Source organism: Mustela putorius, unplaced genomic scaffold (genome assembly GCF_011764305.1).
Source record: "Mustela putorius furo isolate JIRA1106 unplaced genomic scaffold, ASM1176430v1.1 tig00000145_pilon_pilon_pilon, whole genome shotgun sequence".
In the NCBI taxonomy this organism is placed as follows: domain Eukaryota; kingdom Metazoa; phylum Chordata; class Mammalia; order Carnivora; family Mustelidae; genus Mustela; species Mustela putorius.
Window position 1 is genome coordinate 35,953,734 of NW_025421294.1, and position 11,895 is coordinate 35,965,628.

The window sequence follows — 11,895 nt, forward strand, 5'->3', positions numbered from 1 at the left end:
GAGTTGTTTTATGGGAGCTCTCTCCCCATCTTCCTCCAAGCGTGAGAGAGAAATGGATGGTCAAGAGGGCATGACCACTGAGGATCTTCTGAGCCAGGATTAAACAGAGACATTGAACATGCCAAGCAACAGCAACAGATGAAAACATCGGCTCCATTTCCTTTCAAAGCATTTTGAATGAATTTTTAATTCACCCTCTGCTTTGTCAATTATGAATAGAGATACCAGCATGAGCGTAATAGCTAGAGTGTGGAAGCCTGAAGACTGATTTCGGAAGAGACACAAACATTTTAGCATCTCATATATAATTGCCTCTGTTCACATCATAGCTGCCAGTGGAGGACTTAGGTCATCTGTAAATGGCACTTCTAAAATAAAAATGACCATATGGTCTTCATGATAGAGTGAATTCTATCTTGTAACATGAAAAAAAAGTAAGCTTCTAAGGATGACAATAAGAATAGAATGGTAGACCATATGCATTCTTATTATGCACTAAGCACGGTGACAATATGCATTTATATGTGTATTTAATTGTAGTAAAATCCACATAACACAAAATTTACCATCTTAACCATTTCAAGTGTGTAACTCAGTAGGGTTAGATACGTTCACACTGTGCTACAACCAACCTCCAGATCTCTTTTCATCTCCCAAAAGTGAAACTCTGTACCCATTAAACAATTTCCTATTCTACCCTCTACTCTCCCTATTCCCTAGCCACCAGCCATCTGCTTTCTGTCTCAATGTATTTGACTACTCTAGGAACTTAGGTAGGTGAAATCATACAGTATTTGTATTTTTTGTGACTGGCTTCTTTCACTTCACTTAAGATCTTCAAGACTCATCCATGTTGTGGCCCGTATCAGAATACCCTTCCCTTTTGAGGCTGAATAATGTTCCATTGGCTGTAAATACCACATTTTGTGTAACCATCTTTCTATCTGTGGACACTTGGGTTGCTCCCACCTATTGGCTACTAGGACTCGTGCTGGCACGAACATGGGTGTACAAACATCTCTCCCAGATTCTGTTTTTTATTCTTTGGGGTAAATACCCAGAAGAGGAAAATGCTAGGTCATACTCTATTTTCATCCTATTTGACCTATGCACCTGTTCTCATTTATTCTCACAACAACCTGTGATGGGGAGATCATGATGAGGGAATGGACTCAGAGAGACAAGGTGCCATTTTACAGACAAAGAAACTGAGATTCAAAGGGTAATCAGTTTAGGGACCATGGAGCAGTAGTTAAGAGCTTGGGTTCGGGGAGTCAGGCACACAAGAGGCCATGGTGGGATAGGACCCTGCCTTTTTCTAGTTCAAACACACAGCTCTCCACAAAAGAATGTTGTTTTTCTTTTGTCCCTTCCAAGATTTTGTATTTTTTTTAAGATTTTATTTATTTGACACAGAGAGAGAGAGACAGCAAGAGAGGGATCACAAGCAGGGGGAGTAGGAGTGGGAGAGGGAGAAGCAGGCTTCCCACCGAGCAGGGAGCCTGATGCAGGACTCGATCCCAGGACCCTGGCATCATGACCCGAACAGAAGGCAGATGCTTAACGACTAAGCCATCTGGGCGGCCCTAAGACTTTGTATTTCTATTTCACCCTAAAAGTTAACACTTTCAGTTTATTTCTAATCACATTGCTAAGCAAGCAAAAAAAAAAAAAAAGACTCCTAGAAATAACCCTGCTGGAAGAAGATGCAGTTTTGTTCCATTTAGGGAGCAATGAGTGTTTGCACAGAAAATACATTTTGGAGTCTGGTCTAGACATGAATGAAAGAGGGAGAAATGGAAGGATAAGACAGGAAAATCAAGGAGATTCCTCGGGACATAAAGTTAAAAAATAATCATTTATACCGAACCAAAATCTAAACAGGGGGTTGGTGCATTGTTTCAGACGAATTAGTGGATGGGAATTAGAAGGGAATTAGAAGGATGGGAAGTGACCAACTATGTTGCTCTGCACACCCACTCCCATTCATCCTGGAAATTATGAGGTACCTCATCTAGGGTGTATAACGACAAATAATGTGATAATAAATATAAATAATAATGTAGCATTTATATTTATAGAACATAAAACGTAAAGTTTAACACACAGGCCCCACCTCCCACATTAAACAAAGGGGACATTACCACTATATTAGAGAGCAGTCTGCAACTAAACCCCAAATTCTTGTCAACCATTCACTTGGGTGTCTTCGTAGGTTTATTAAATTTCTATATATGAATCCCAAATCAGTATTTCACATATTTGGAGTTTTGACCAATATTTTACCCATTTGGGGTTTCTTACAGGGACGAAATCATGTTCTCTGAATTAATGAAATCATACTTGGCTATTTTTTCAATATTTGATCAATATTTTGGTTTTACTATTCATAAATGTAGCTATATATAACTGCAGTTCATTTAGTATTTCATAACGTGTTTATCCATTCTCCTACTAATGGTCATGTGCGGAGTTTGCATTAATTTGCTATTGCAAACAACAAGGCGATGCCTGGCTAGTCTAGGGCACATACACAGAAATGCGGTTGCTGGCTCTTGCCAAGTGCCATAGTAAGACTTGTTAGGTAATGTCCAGAGTTTTCTAAAGATATTTATAGTAGTTTATACTCCTACAAGGAGTGTGAGTTTCCCTGTTGCTTCACATGTGAACCAATATTTAATAATGACTGATGTTTTTGTTTTGTTTTAAAGTTTTTTATTTTAGTTGTAACTGATGTTTTTAAAAAGTTTGCAAATGCTTTGGGTACTGAATGGTATCTCATTGTGGTTTTATTTTACATTTTCCCGATTTCTTATAAGATGGAACATTTTTCTATATGCTTTTTGACCATTTGTATTTCCTCATCTCTGATCATGTATCCAGGTTTTCTGTCTGGTAGGTTCTTGCCCGTGGGGCATGGTGATAGTGTTTTCTTCTTGATGCCTCTAAGTTCTGTATCTATTCCGCACACTCAACCTTTTTAGGTTTCAGATAAATTTTGTTTGTGAATTGCCTCCATTCATTGAGGCTTGTTAATTTCATATAGTTAAACTTAGAGAAATTCTCCTTACAGCGTGCTTTTTTAATTTAAGTTCAATTAGCCAACATACAGAACATCGTTAGTTTCAGAGGTGGAGGTCAAGGATTCATCATTTGTATGTAATCCCCAGCACTCATCACATCACACAGCTTGCATTTTTTATTTTATATTTAAAAACAATTTTCCTACTCTAAGTTCCTAAATTTATTCTAAAAGTTTGGAACTTTTCCTTTCCCGTTTAATTCTTTAATCCATCCCAAGTTGATTTTTTTTTTTACAAGGAAGTCACCCAATTTCCTCTCTCCCATATGGGTAACAACCTGTGTCGGCCCTAATTATTGAGTTCTTCTACAGTGCCACCTCTGTCATCTATCAAGTTGTCGTACATGTATAGGGTAACTCTGGGCATTTGGGATCCTCTGCTCTTTCCCACTGAGCCATGTGTTTATTCTTCTGTCATATCAAACCATCTTGCTATTGGTCGGGCAAGTCCCCCATCTTATCATTCTTCAGAAATGCCTCAGCTCTTGGCCCTTTGTGTGTGTGTGTGTGTGTGTGTGTGTTAGAATCAGCTTGCCAATGTCCACAAGAAATTATGCTGGCATTATGATGGGTAAGCCATCAAGTCTAGAGACCAATTTGGGGAAAATTGATATATTTAGAACATTTGATTCTTCCTACCCATAAGCACAGTATGTCATCCCACTTAGTTGGATCTTTAAAAAATATATATATTTAGCAAAGTGTGATTGTCTGCATATTTTTTACATAAAGTCCTGGCATATCTTTATAAATTTTATACTTCTGTAGGTCTTATCTTGTAAATTAAAAATTTCTAATTTGTTGCTGGTATATCCAGGTGATTATATATTTTGGTGGTATGTCCAACAATCTTGCTAAATATTTTTGTCAATACTTTCATATACTTTTTAAAAGATTTTATTTATTTATGTGACAGAGTCCACACAAGCAGGGGGAGCAGCAGAGGGAGATGGAGGAGAAGCAGGCTACCTGCTTGAACCGATGTAGGACTTGATCCCAGGACCCTGGGATGGTGACCTGAGCTGAAGGCAGACGCTTAAGGACTGAGCCACCCATGGGACCCTATGTACATTTTTTTAAGTAGACACAAATCATCTACAGATAATTATAGTTTTTGTTTCTATTCCTTACAATCTCCCATTTATTTTCCTTAGTGTAAGAAGCCTAATGGAGATAGCAAACTTCCTTGTTTTATTACAGATAAAAAGGATATGCTTTTAATCTTGCACCTTCCAGGAGGACATTTTTGGTAGTTACTTAGTGCCATTGTTGTGTCGTTTTGTTTATTTTGTTTTATATAAACTTTATCAGGTCAAAGAAGTTACTTTTTAGTTCTACAGAAGCTTTGTTTTGTTTTTAATCATGAAGGGGGCTCAGTTTTGTCAAACCCTGTCCTGGCACCTATTAGGATGATGAGGTGATTTTTTTCCACCTTTGATCTGTTAATCTGATAATTTACATAAATAGGTCTTCTTGCTATTGAATCAACCTTGTTTTCTCTAAATAAAACCAATCTAATTATGGTATAGTAACATTTTTATCCATTGTTGGATTCCATTTTCTAAATTTGATTGAGGGATTAGATTTGATTTAGGAATTTTTTTCAGTTACATGCTTGAATAAGATATTTGTCTCTCTTTTTTAAAGATTTTATTTATTTATTTATCAGAAACAGACAGCACAAACAGGGGAACCGGCAGGCAGGGGGAGAAGCAGGCTCCCTGCTGAGCAAGGAGCCCGATGTGGGGCTCAATCCCATAACCCTGGGATCATGACCTGAGCCAAAGGCCAACGCTGAACTGACTGAGCCACCCAGGTGCCCACTCCCATGACAGTTAGTGGGCCATCCTTTTTCTTGAGTCACTTTTAATAAAAGTCACTTTTAATAAAAAGTTTTCTCTTTTTCTTGAGTCACTTTTAATAATTTTGTATTTGCCCAGTGTTTGTACAATATGCCTACTTTGAAATTTATTAAGATAAAATTACTAGGGTCTCTTGTTTTTTTTATTGTTTAAGTCTCTGCTGAATCTGCATTTGTCTATTTTCCCATTTTAAATGCTTTTTAAAATTTGAGTCTTCTGTCTTGTTTGGGATTTGCCAATACTGATAGAGGTTTATTAATTTTTTTAGAGTTTTCAGAAAACCAATTTGGGGTTTCATTAAATCTTTTTTCCTCTTATTTCTTATTTTTGCTTTTATTTTTATATCCATCCATTCTTTCTGATTGCTTTGAGTTTATTTGCTTGTGCTTTTTCTAATTTCTTAAGTGGGATGCTTAGCTCATTTTTTTCCCTCTCATTTTTGTCTTTTCTAGCATAATCATGCAAAGCCATAAAATTCCTTCTAAAAAGCGATATAATTGCATCCCACATTTTGTAACATTGTATTTTTATTATCACTCAGTTCCAAGTATTTTTAAATTTTTCTTTATGAATTTGTCTTTATGAAGTCATAAGTTATTCAGAAGTTTGGGTTTTAGTTCTAAATGTTCGCAGATTTTGTTCTATAGGCCAGGGAGGTCAAAGTCTGGTACATGTACCCTCACCATCCCCTGCCACACCCATGCCTGAGATCATGAATCAGCACCTGCGTCTTGCCCACTAAGCCCAGAAGCCTTCCCTCATAGCACTTTGGGCAGCCGTAGCCAATCAATCAGAACTGGAACGTTAAGACAGAAATTGGTGAGCATCCCCGCTGTAGGCTGAGGAGACATTCCGGCCTGCGTGCAGGAACTGCCAGGCTCATATTTGTGCTTAAAGAAAAGGACTCTGATCTCGAGATAGCAAAAAAAGACCCGCTTTCCCCAGCTCTAGTATATTTCCAATCTCAAAGAAACAGATGCATCAATTTAACTCAAAAGGCATTTATTAAGCAATTACTACGTCTAAGGCAGTGGGCTGTAAATAATGAACAAAACTCTTGCCACCCTCCAGGCGTTGACAGGGAGTCTGGTAATAGGAAGTCTTTCTCTCCGAAAGCGTTGTTGGGGCATTCCTCGCGCCTGGAGCTGCTCCTCTCGCGTGTGATCTCATTTCCAGCAACTCTGGGAGCGAGCTGGTGTTATCTCCACTTCACAGATAATGAAACAAGACTTAGAGAAATGAAGTGGCTCACCCAAGATGGCCCAGCCGGTGTCAGAGCTGAGACTTGGAGCCACACTGATGTGCCGGCACGGCGCCGGGCTGCCGGCCGCCCTGCATAAGATTACAGGGTTTTATTTTATTTTATTTTTTCTCTCCCATTTTGTGCACATGCTCAGCAATTGGAGAGCGGGATGAGAACGGGTGGATGTGCAGTCAATTCCCTTCTCCACTACGAAAAGTACATCCAATCTTCAAGCTGCTCTGAATTACGTCATGGTTATTTGACTCAAAGACTCTTGCTTTGGGGGCCTTGTGGTCTGTTTTCCTTATCTCTCCGGGATGCTTTGGCCAACCAGGCAGAATGCTTATCTTGCAGCTTTAGGGCTTTGAAAAAATGTATTCTGTGGGGCAGAGGCGTGCTTCCCTGGGGGCTTGTGTGACACATAAGAATTCAAAGCGCCCAAGGCAGGGAAGCAGCCAGAGTCCGTCTGCGCTCAGGGCGAGGCAGTTAGGGCTGGACACACGCCTGTTACCCCATAGTTCCCATGGCCCAGACACTGGCTATCGGTGTCCCTGCTACTGGAAAGGCAGTGTTCCTATGAAACTTTTCACAAGCCTCAACAGCATACATCGAAGAGGCAGTTACCATTCGTTTACATGGAAAAAATTTTTGAACGTTCCCAGACCCCCCAAAATCACCTCTCTCCAGCTTTTCTGATACCTTAGGACACATTTTGCTAACAGATGCACAAAATAAATGCAGACAAAGCGCAGATGCTCAGAGACACAGTTCAGAGCTCTGGAGGCTTGATGCTGAGATGCTAAGCAGGTCCCCAGGGAAGGGGCTAGGTGCGGTCTCTCTCCCACCCTGCCCGGGCTGCCTGTTGGTTCTACAATGGCCCACAGCAAAACGCTGAATGCTACTTTCACTCGTGTCCTTTTTCCCGTTAACAAACAAATCCTCTTTAGACTTCTTTCCATTAGGCAAGAACAGGTATTATTAACATACGTCTCTCCTAAAAGCAAAGGTGTGAAGGTTCACAACACGGGGAATATGTGTAGAGGACAAGCATTCACGTGACTTACACCTGCTGTCCCATTTCACCTTTAATTACTAGAATGAGGATTAGTGGCCATATTTTACCAATGAGGATGGAAGACTCAGGAAGCATACATGCTTTGCCCAAGGTCACACAGCCATTAAGTAGAGGGACTGAGGTTTAAACCTCCCTCCATCAGACTCTGTCTCCCGTTAGAGACCCATGCTCCAACAGCACATGCTACTCTATTCCTGAACCTATACAGGGAAATAGAGTGGGAGATGATGATACCCAACAGGTGTATCCTTACACGCTGATGGGTTTTTCCTAAATGGAGAAAACATAGGCTATATAATTATGGTAAATAACTGTGTTAGGATTTGGACTCGATCTTGCTCATATGGCCTCCAGACCAAGAGTCTCTGCTGGACCTGAGCATTCGTTAGGAATGCAAGTTCCTGGGCCCCACTTCATAGCTACACAGTTTAACAAGAGCCCCCAGAGGACTCGTATATATGCTGAATTTTATGATCTCTCTAAGACCGGTAAATGGCTTTTCTTCCATTTACAACCAGCTCTTGACTTGTCTCTAGAGCCGGCCCCGGAGGCCTAGGCACAGGGCTTGCATACCTATCTCTGCACCTTAGAATTACCAGCCACAAAATCCCATACTCCCCACTAGCCAGTTTGACTCATTTGCATTTTTTCCTCTCTCCCTCCTTTCTTTTCTTATCCACTGATTTATTGTTTGATTCATACACTTATCTGCCTCTTGTCGCTTCCTTCAGCCCACCCCCTACACAGTGTTTCTTAATTGCAAACGTAAGCATGCAGATTCCTGCTTGAAATTCGGTCAGTGGCTCCATTTTGTTGGCACAGTAAAGGTTCCATTTCTTTGGGCTGCCCTTCATTCCCCTTTGAATCTGAAGCCATTTTCTCTTTTTAAACTCATCGGCCCCCCATATCCCATCTTAATCCCACGGGCCCTCGGTTCCTCTGACTGCTCATAGGCCCCGGCATCCCACATGTCGTGTGACAGCACAGAAACACGGCCTGTCCTGCAGCTTCCCTTGCCTTGGTGTGTGACAGGACCCTGGCTGGAGTCTTTTCTCCCCAACCTACTGTCAGGAAAATATTTCTTCATCCAAGAGAGAACAGCATCTCACAGGGCCACTGCAAAGCTCACGAAAGAAGAAACAGAGTTCCCAGCACACGCTGTGTGCTCCGGCAGTTCTAACAAATGGAAGAGAGGAAAGAGAGAGGAAGGAGGGGAGGGGGGAAGGAAGGAGGAACGGGGATCGGCTAATGTTCTGGCCTCCTGGGCCAGGAGCTCAGTGTGCAGGAAGCAGTCTGTGGGGGCCTTTAGTCCCCAGCAAAGCCCAAGTGGAATTTCATAGGCAGCTGCGTGATTTGGAAACGTTCAAGTGTGCTAAGCCTGTAGTCTCAGGAAGCATTTGCCCTGAGTATGGCGTGGAGCATTTTCAACTCTGATAAATAACCGAGGAGACACTCAGACGTTCCTAAGTACAAATAGTTGGACGAAGAACACTTTCCAGGGGGGATTAGCACTCCCAGGTACAAGTCGGGTTTTGGAAATGGACCAACGAGCTACCGCTGACTGCTGACGGAGAGGCCAGTCCTCACAGCAGACTCCAGAGTCACTGGGAGGCAGCTTGGTGGCTCTAGCCGGCACAGATCTCTGGGGTTTGCAGCACTCAGCACGTGATCAGGGAGGAGAGGAATGAGCTGAGTGTGGGCAGAGTCCTAGCCTCTGCAGCTGGCTGCACAAACAGGAGATGCCCTGGCCGGTACTCTTTACCCATGCCCAGGCAGATTTTGCTAACCTACCCCTGTGCTCCTTCCTGCTCTGCCCAGACTCCAATTCAGAATCCTTCTCAACAGAGCCTACCGACAGCCACTGCAAAGGACCCGAGTCCATACTCTGTAAAACTGCACCAAACTGCCAAAACTGGGATGGGCCTTCCGTTGGTCCACATGGTCCAGCGAACAGTCTGGGAGACGGAAGTTTTCTATGACAGTCACTGCCCAGCACAGTAGCAACTTGACGTGTGTGGGGCTGCTGGGCCCATGAAATATGAGAAAATAAATGTCTACTTCTGTTTCATTTTAACTGATTGAAAGTTAAATTTAAATTGCTACTTCTTTTTTTAATAAGAAAAATAAATTTTTATTAAATAATTCAAAAAAGTTTTTTTTTAAATAAATAAACCAGCATCTGTTTGGTGAAAAAAAACCCTCTGCTTTTCTCATCATTTATCCTGGCACCTTTGTGGTGTTTCTTATTCATGACCCTATTGTGAGAGGTTGCCATGACTTTCCAAGTCTTGAGCTGGCTCTTTACATTTAAACTGCCACAATTAAATAAAGTAAGGATTCAGTTTCTCAGTTTCACTAGCCATGCTCCAAGGGCTCATGGCTTTCATGCAGCAATAGGTGTGCGAGAGGTTTGGACATTTCCCTCATCACAGAGAGCTCTCCTGGACAGCATGTGTCTAGACCAATGGTCTCAAATGTGACCAGAGGCCTCAAGCTGTGAGGGAACAGAAGGTATGTCATAGCAACCTGAGTGATGGAATCCTCCAGACCAGGCTTTTTAGGCCCTGATGCTGTAGCACATGGCGGCTTGCTTACCAGGCAGCCCTCTGTGCTAGCAGTCCCAGAAATGCTGTCTTGGGTGACCCATCATTCTCCCCTGAGAGGTTAGAATCCCTTCCCCATGGGACAGAGAAGGAACCTGAGGCTCAGACAAAAAAGTAACCTAACTCAGGCTGTGATGAGGGAGGAAGAGCCAGACCCAGATCTGATCCCTAAGTGTGTGCTCTTTCTAGTATGTGCGTGGCCCCTGGGAATGCTGGTCAGAGAGAAAACCATTTGGGGGGGGTTCCTCAAGGCCCCCACTGGCACAGCAGTCCACCTCTGAACTACTCAACCTGCTGAAGGGTCATTTTTGAGTCCCACTCCCAGCCCATCTGTACTAAGCTAAAAGTACATTTTTATGATGATCCACAGTTCAAAGCATGAAGCCCAGAGTGTGGAAAGCTTAACAACAACAACAAAAAGGTGGTGGCCCTTGAAGACAAACAGCTGTGTAATTAACACTCCAAGGCAGAGATAACACTATAGAATTACTGTCCACAGAAAAGGGTCTGTAACTTATCTGATAATTAGTATAAATAATAATAATGATCATGATATATGAGCCTCTTATGGTGTTATATCAAATGACCACCAATTTAGTTGCTTCAAACGAGGCAAGGTCATTTGCTTCGAGTTCTGGAGGTCAGAAGTCTTGAAATCAAGGTGTCAGCAAAGCTGCATCTTTCTGTAGGCTCCGATTCCTTGTCTTTTGCAGCTTCTGAAAGCTGCCTGCATTCCTTGGCTTATAGTCCCATTCTCTGTATTCAAACCTGGCTGTGTAGCATGTTCCAACTTTGCTCTGCTCTCACCACACCACCTTTTCTGGCCCTAAGCCTTGTGAATCCCTTCCATGAGGACCCTTGTGATTACATTTAGGGTTCACCTGGATCATCCAAGACAATCTCCCCATCTCAAGAACCTTAACATAATCACATCTGCAAAGTCTCTTTTGCCATGTCAGTTTCCAAGGGTGAGGGTGTGTACATATTGGGGGGGAGGGGCATTAGTGAGTCTCTCATAAATAACACCACCTACTATTTCCCTTAACCGAGTGCTTCCACTGTTAAGAACACTGGACCGGGATTATTCTCCATCCACTCAGCAACCCTAAAAGTAGTAGGATTGGAGAAGAAAGCCCTCCCTCGTCACACACCTAGCAAGTCACACTACAAAGATTTAAATGTCAGCACCGTTGTCCAAGTCCACCTGAGTTTTTCCTCTTACCAGGTTGACATCACGGAGAGCTCGCTCAGTGCTGAGCATTAGACGGGCGCCTGCATGATCTCATTCGCATTGCATCTTCTCTCCACCCTAACGCGGGGGCCTCCGATCCCCAGTTTATAGGTGAGGAAACAGGTTCACAAAGGGGAAATGATTTACAAAGATCAGAGAACACAGCTGTGACAGGCCTGATGACTCTGAAGTCCTGTGCTTCTTCCCTGGATGCTGAAGGCTCCACTACCACAGCTCCAATGGCCTGGGGCCTCCAAGACGCATGGCCCACCACGGAGTCAGCCACGCCACCTTCCTCTTAGCAGGTCTTCAGGTGCCAGAGCAGAGAGGCTCTCCGTGGCTTGCCACCAGCTTGTATTTATCGGCTAGAATGGCTTTATATTCTACTTGCTAAATTGGATTTCTTTCAGAAAAGGCTGGGGCGGCAGATAAAAGCAGATTTTATGACCATCCAATCAGAGAAAGCTGCATTTTATTCAAGCAGGTGAGACTGGAAGCCTTTCAGCTTTCTCTTCTAAAACCTGGGGGAAGCACTTAGATGTCGAGGCCAATTCATCAGGCTTTAGGAGGCTTTTTTATTAGTCACTTACAGCAAACATTTTCCCCTTTACAGATGGTTACCTAATGCAACAAAAGTCTCCATCTAGGCTCAATGCCAGGCTGAGCCCTGGAAAGCAAGGGCAGGATGTGAATGACAGCATCTCATTCCGAATCAAGAATGAGAGAATTCACAAAGGCACCAGGGTAAGTCAAAGGAGACAGAGACCTTCCAACAAATGTGCTGGAACAATTAGATGCC